Below are 7,500 nucleotides of genomic sequence, written 5' to 3'. Positions count from 1 at the left end.
GCGCGGAGCCCGCACCCACCGGGGAGGTGTAGCCCTGCAGGCTGAGCGCCGGGAGCCGTCGGTCAGTGAGTGCTGAAGGAAAGCTCCAGCGCGGAGCCCGCACCCACCGGGGAGGTGTAGCCCTGCAGGCTGAGCGCCGGGAGCCGTCGGTCAGTGAGTGCTGAAGGAAAGCTCCAGCGCGGAGCCCGCACCCACCGGGGAGGTGTAGCCCTGCAGGCTGAGCGCCGGGAGCCGTCGGTCAGTGAGTGCTGAAGGAAAGCTCCAGCGCGGAGCCCGCACCCACCGGGGAGGTGTAGCCCTGCAGGCTGAGCGCCGGGAGCCGTCGGTCAGTGAGTGCTGAAGGAAAGCTCCAGCGCGGAGCCCGCACCCACCGGGGAGGTGTAGCCCTGCAGGCTGAGCGCCGGGAGCCGTCGGTCAGTGAGTGCTGAAGGAAAGCTCCAGCGCGGAGCCCGCACCCACCGGGGAGGTGTAGCCCTGCAGGCTGAGCGCCGGGAGCCGTCGGTCAGTGAGTGCTGAAGGAAAGCTCCAGCGCGGAGCCCGCACCCACCGGGGAGGTGTAGCCCTGCAGGCTGAGCGCCGGGAGCCGTCGGTCAGTGAGTGCTGAAGGAAAGCTCCAGCGCGGAGCCCGCACCCACCGGGGAGGTGTAGCCCTGCAGGCTGAGCGCCGGGAGCCGTCGGTCAGTGAGTGCTGAAGGAAAGCTCCAGCGCGGAGCCCGCACCCACCGGGGAGGTGTAGCCCTGCAGGCTGAGCGCCGGGAGCCGTCGGTCAGTGAGTGCTGAAGGAAAGCTCCAGCGCGGAGCCCGCACCCACCGGGGAGGTGTAGCCCTGCAGGCTGAGCGCCGGGAGCCGTCGGTCAGTGAGTGCTGAAGGAAAGCTCCAGCGCGGAGCCCGCACCCACCGGGGAGGTGTAGCCCTGCAGGCTGAGCGCCGGGAGCCGTCGGTCGTTCGGTCGGTCAGTCAGTGAGTGTGTGTGCTGAAGGAAAGCTCCAGCGCGGAGCCCGCACCCACCGGTGAGGTGTAGCCCTGCAGGCTGAGCGCCGGGAGCCGTCGGTCGTTCGGTCGGTCAGTCAGTGAGTGTGTGTGCTGAAGGAAAGCTCCAGCGCGGAGCCCGCACCCACCGGTGAGGTGTAGCCCTGCAGGCCGAGCGCTGGGAGCCGTCGGTCGTTCGGTCGGTCAGTCAGTGAGTGTGTGTGCTGAAGGAAAGCTCCAGCCCGGAGCCCGCACCCACCGGGGAGGTGTAGCCCTGCAGGCTGAGCGCTGGGAGCCGTCGGTCGTTCGGTCGGTCAGTCAGTGAGTGTGTGTGCTCCAGCCCGGAGCCCGCACCCACCGGGGAGGTGTAGCCCTGCAGGCTGAGCGCTGGGAGCCGTCGGTCGGTCGGTCGGTCAGAGAGTGAGTGTGTGTGCTGAAGGGAAGCTCCAGCCCGGAGCCCGCACCCACCGGGGAGGTGTAGCCCTGCAGGCTGAGCGCTGGGAGCCGTCGGTCGTTCGGTCGGTCAGTCAGTGAGTGTGTGTGCTGAAGGAGAGCTCCAGCCCGGAGCCCGCACCCACCGGGGTGTGTAGCCCTGCAGGCTGAGCGCTGGGAGCCGTCGGTCGGTCAGTCAGTGAGTGTGTGTGCTGAAGGAAAGCTCCAGCCCGGCGTCCGTCCCCACCGGGGAGGAGTAGGCCTGCTGACTGAGCGCTGGGAGCCGTCGGTCGTTCGGTCGGTCAGAGAGTGAGTGTGTGTGCTGAAGGAGAGCTCCAGCCCGGAGCCCGCACCCACCGGGGTGTGTAGCCCTGCAGGCTGAGCGCTGGGAGCCGTCGGTCGGTCGGTCGGTCAGAGAGTGAGTGAGTGAGTGTGTGTGCTGAAGGGAAGCTCCAGCCCGGCGTCCGTCCCCACCGGGGAGTTGTGCCCGGGCCCGGGCCTCCTGCCGACGGACCGTGTGGCGCATTGTCCCGACTGCGGACTTTCTCCAGCAAAAAGGCGGAGGTGCAGTACCGCCATTTCGCCACACGAGGGACGGAATGGCACCCAACTGCCCCCTGGTGTCGAAAAAGCGCAAGGGCACCCGGGCCGGTCCGCCCCAGGCAGCGGCCGAGATGCAGCACCGGGGGCCCGGCCTGCCTGCCCTGGAGGTCAGCCTGCCAGCCCTGGAGGTCTGCCTTCCAGCCCTGGAGGTCAGCTATCCAGCCCTGGAGGTCTGCCTGCCTGCCTGCCTGCCCTGGAGGTCTGCCTGCCTGCCTGCTGCTGCTAGGCCGCTGCCCCGAGCCGCCGACCCCATCGACAGGAACACGAGAGAGTTTACAAGCGAGAGGAGGCCACATATTCGACACCTTTCGTGCTCGTTTTAGGGTCCTCTCCAGTCTGTTTGGACGTGTGTTATTCTGAATCTGCTGCTTTAACTCAAGGGATTCTGTCGTGATTGATGCCTTGTACTTCGCTGTATGTTTGCACTGGTGTTGTAAGTCGCCCTCTGTAAGATCATCATTTATTATCTGCCAAGAAATAAAGATCATCATAATGTTCCCCAACTTTCAGCTTCTGGGGAGTTTGTTCCAGAGTGTGACGACTCTCTCTCTATCACCATCTCTCTCTCCCTCTCCACCTCTCTCTCTCTCTCTCTCCCTCTCTCTATCTCTCCCTCTCTCTCACTGTGTGTGTGTGTGTGTGTGTGTGTGTGTGTGTGTGTACAGCAGTGTCCCTAGACGAGAGAGATATCCCTAGACGGGGAAATTACTTTCAAACTGCAGTACCGAAATGTGTCCGTTAGATGGCAGCATGCACCAAGGAATGAAGGAAAGTGCAAAACAAAATGAAAAGGCACATCGCCTGGGCGAAAAATAATCGTAACAAATCAACGGGGGCATTTCTCGGAAAACTAACACCGGGGCAGTGCTCAGGGGGGTCCCACCTCGTGGCCACCCGGTTTGGGGGGCCATCGGGGCCGGCTGAAGAATCGCCCATACTCTGCCATAGGCAGCCCACGGTCCATCCGATCAGAGCAATGCCGGGCGGCCGGCAACCTATGGATCATAACACATCAACGGAGGCATGATAAGAGCATCTTTTATTATCTGCCAAGAAATATAGACCATCACAATGTTCCCCAACTTTCAGCTTCTACCACATCGCTGGGGAGTTTATTCCACTGTGTGACTACTCTCTCTCTATCTCTCTCTCTCTCTCTCTCTCTCTCTGTGTGTGTGTGTGTGTGTGTGTGTGTGTGTGTGTGTGTGTGTGTGTACAGCAGTGTCTCCGGTTTTCCTTTTGGAATGCCTTGAAGCCGGGGGGGCTTTGCACTCATGAGAACATAGGGTGTCCTTGCCCTCCTTTCGCAGCCCAGGGCATTGAGAGATCCCTAGACGGGGAAATTACTTTCAAACTGCAGTACCGAAATGTGTCCGTTAGATGGTAGCATGCACCAAGGAATGAAGGAAAGTGCAAAACAAAATGAAAAGGCACATCGCCTGGGCGAAAAATAATCATAACAAATCAACGGGGGCATTTCTCGGAAAACTAACACCGGGGCAGTGCTCAGGGGGGTCCCACCTCGTGGCCACCCGGTTTGGGGGGCGATCGGGGCCGGTTCCGAAAATCGCTAAATCTCCCATAGCCAGCCCACGCTCCATCCGATAGAGCACTGCCGGGCGGCCGGCCGGCAACTACGGATCATAACAAATCAACGGGGGCATTTCTCGGAAAACTAACACCGGGGCAGTGCTCAGGGGGGTCCCACCTCGTGGCCACCCGGTTTGGGGGGCGATCGGGGCCGGTTCCGAAAATCGCTAAATCTCCCATAGCCAGCCCACGCTCCATCCGATAGAGCACTGCCGGGCGGCCGGCCGGCAACTACGGATCATAACAAATCAACGGGGGCATTTCTCCGAAAACTAACACCGGGGCAGTGCTCAGGGGGGTCCCACCTCGTGGCCACCCGGTTTGGGGGGCGATCGGGGCCGGTTCCGAAAATCGCTAAATCTCCCATAGCCAGCCCACGCTCCATCCGATAGAGCACTGCCGGGCGGCCGGCCGGCAACTACGGATCATAACAAATCAACGGGGGCATTTCTCCGAAAACTAACACCGGGGCAGTGCTCAGGGGGGTCCCACCTCGTGGCCACCCGGTTTGGGGGGCGATCGGGGCCGGTTCCGAAAATCGCTAAATCTCCCATAGCCAGCCCACGCTCCATCCGATAGAGCACTGCCGGGCGGCCGGCCGGCAACTACGGATCATAACAAATCAACGGGGGCATTTCTCGGAAAACTAACACCGGGGCAGTGCTCAGGGGGGTCCCACCTCGTGGCCACCCGGTTTGGGGGGCGATCGGGGCCGGTTCCGAAAATCGCTAAATCTCCCATAGCCAGCCCACGCTCCATCCGATAGAGCACTGCCGGGCGGCCGGCCGGCAACTACGGATCATAACAAATCAACGGGGGCATTTCTCGGAAAACTAACACCGGGGCAGTGCTCAGGGGGGTCCCACCTCGTGGCCACCCGGTTTGGGGGGCGATCGGGGCCGGTTCCGAAAATCGCTAAATCTCCCATAGCCAGCCCACGCTCCATCCGATAGAGCACTGCCGGGCGGCCGGCCGGCAACTACGGATCATAACAAATCAACGGGGGCATTTCTCCGAAAACTAACACCGGGGCAGTGCTCAGGGGGGTCCCACCTCGTGGCCACCCGGTTTGGGGGGCGATCGGGGCCGGTTCCGAAAATCGCTAAATCTCCCATAGCCAGCCCACGCTCCATCCGATAGAGCACTGCCGGGCGGCCGGCCGGCAACTACGGATCATAACAAATCAACGGGGGCATTTCTCCGAAAACTAACACCGGGGCAGTGCTCAGGGGGGTCCCACCTCGTGGCCACCCGGTTTGGGGGGCGATCGGGGCCGGTTCCGAAAATCGCTAAATCTCCCATAGCCAGCCCACGCTCCATCCGATAGAGCACTGCCGGGCGGCCGGCCGGCAACTACGGATCATAACAAATCAACGGGGGCATTTCTCCGAAAACTAACACCGGGGCAGTGCTCAGGGGGGTCCCACCTCGTGGCCACCCGGTTTGGGGGGCGATCGGGGCCGGTTCCGAAAATCGCTAAATCTCCCATAGCCAGCACACGCTCCATCCGATAGAGCACTGCCGGGCGGCCGGCCGGCAACTACGGATCATAACAAATCAACGGGGGCATTTCTCCGAAAACTAACACCGGGGCAGTGCTCAGGGGGGTCCCACCTCGTGGCCACCCGGTTTGGGGGGCGATCGGGGCCGGTTCCGAAAATCGCTAAATCTCCCATAGCCAGCCCACGCTCCATCCGATAGAGCACTGCCGGGCGGCCGGCCGGCAACTACGGATCATAACAAATCAACGGGGGCATTTCTCCGAAAACTAACACCGGGGCAGTGCTCAGGGGGGTCCCACCTCGTGGCCACCCGGTTTGGGGGGCGATCGGGGCCGGTTCCGAAAATCGCTAAATCTCCCATAGCCAGCCCACGCTCCATCCGATAGAGCAATGCCGGGCGGCCGGCCGGCAACTACGGATCATAACAAATCAACGGGGGCATTTCTCCGAAAACTAACACCGGGGCAGTGCTCAGGGGGGTCCCACCTCGTGGCCACCCGGGTCTGGGACCGATGGGAGCACTTTAAAATTTTCGAGTCAGGGGACCAGACGGCCGAGTGAAAAACTTTGAAAAATATTCTATCTCCTCACTCCCATTGACTTTACATTAGGGCGACCAGGCGGCCGGCGGAAAAAAAATCATAACAAATCAACGGGGGCATTTCTCCGAAAACTAACACCGGGGCAGTGCTCAGGGGGGTCCCACCTCGTGGCCACCCGGGTCTGGGACCGATGGGAGCACTTTAAAATTTTCGAGTCAGGGGACCAGACGGCCGAGTGAAAAACTTTGAAAAATATTCTATCTCCTCACTCCCATTGACTTTACATTAGGGCGACCAGGCGGCCGGCGGAAAAAAAATCATAACAAATCAACGGGGGCATTTCTCCGAAAACTAACACCGGGGCTGTGCTCAGGGGGCTCCCAGCTATCAGCCACCCTATCCCGGGACCGATGGGAGCACTTTAAAATTTTCGAGTCAGGGGACCAGACGGCCGAGTGAAAAACTTTGAAAAATATTCTATCTCCTCACTCCCATTGACTTTACATTAGGGCGACCAGGCGGCCGGCGGAAAAAAAATCATAACAAATCAACGGGGGCATTTCTCCGAAAACTAACACCGGGGCTGTGCTCAGGGGGCTCCCAGCTATCAGCCACCCTATCCCGGGACCGATGGGAGCACTTTAAAATTTTCGAGTCAGGGGACCAGACGGCCGAGTGAAAAACTTTGAAAAATATTCTATCTCCTCACTCCCATTGACTTTACATTAGGGCGACCAGGCGGCCGGCGGAAAAAAAATCATAACAAATCAACGGGGGCATTTCTCCGAAAACTAACACCGGGGCTGTGCTCAGGGGGCTCCCAGCTATCAGCCCCCCGGGTCTGGGGGCATTGTTTTTCTTTTTAATCATTTTGAGCATTTCCCCCAGTTTAGAGATGTGTGCCCCTAGACAACCCATTGAGAATAACTATGAAATGTTCTGAAGTTTTGATTTTCAAATGTCGGTGAAAATTGAAAAACGTCATATATTCTTCAAAGGAAGCATGGGGCGATGGTAGGGAGAGTCCCCGCAGCGTGCCTCGGCGGCGATGGGAGCGTTTTCGATGTCCCCGTCCCCCCCCCATAGGGATAGAAGGGGAGTTAGGTGACCAGGCGTCCCGGGTCCCAAAAATCGAAAAATTAATATAGAATGCTTTTTAATCCAGAAATAAAGTAGGGGGCAGTCCTGGTGAGAGTCCCAGCCACAGCCCCAGTGTGTTTTGGAGCCGTTTGGGGCCGGGTGAAAAACTTTGAAAAATGTTCTATCTCCTCACTCCCATTGACTTTACATTAGGGCGACCAGGCGGCCGGCGGAAAAAAAATCATAACAAATCAACGGGGGCATTTCTCCGAAAACTAACACCGGGGCTGTGCTCAGGGGGCTCCCAGCTATCAGCCACCCTATCCCGGGACCGATGGGAGCACTTTAAAATTTTCGAGTCAGGGGACCAGGCGGCCGAGTGAAAAACTTTGAAAAATTTTCTATCTCCTCACTCCCATTGACTTTGCATTAGGGCGACCAGGCGGCCGGCGGAAAAAAAATCATAACAAATCAACGGGGGCATTTCTCCGAAAACTAACACCGGGGCAGTGCTCAGGGGGCTCCCAGCTATCAGCCACCCTATCCCGGGACCGATGGGAGCACTTTAAAATTTTCGAGTTAGGGGACCAGGCGGCCGAGTGAAAAACTTAGAAAAATTTTCTATCTCCCCTAGGTGACCAGGCAGCCGGAGCTGATTTTTCTGACCCCTAAAACAATTATTAAAAGGTATTTTTTCGCCAAACTAAGACTTTTAAAATTCAAATAGGATGATTATCTACTGCCCCAGTGGGTTTTTGAACCATTTTAAGCCTTTTTGACA

Source organism: Amia ocellicauda, unplaced genomic scaffold, assembly GCF_036373705.1.
Source record: "Amia ocellicauda isolate fAmiCal2 unplaced genomic scaffold, fAmiCal2.hap1 HAP1_SCAFFOLD_70, whole genome shotgun sequence".
Taxonomy (NCBI): domain Eukaryota; kingdom Metazoa; phylum Chordata; class Actinopteri; order Amiiformes; family Amiidae; genus Amia; species Amia ocellicauda.
This window is presented reverse-complemented; position numbering follows the sequence as displayed.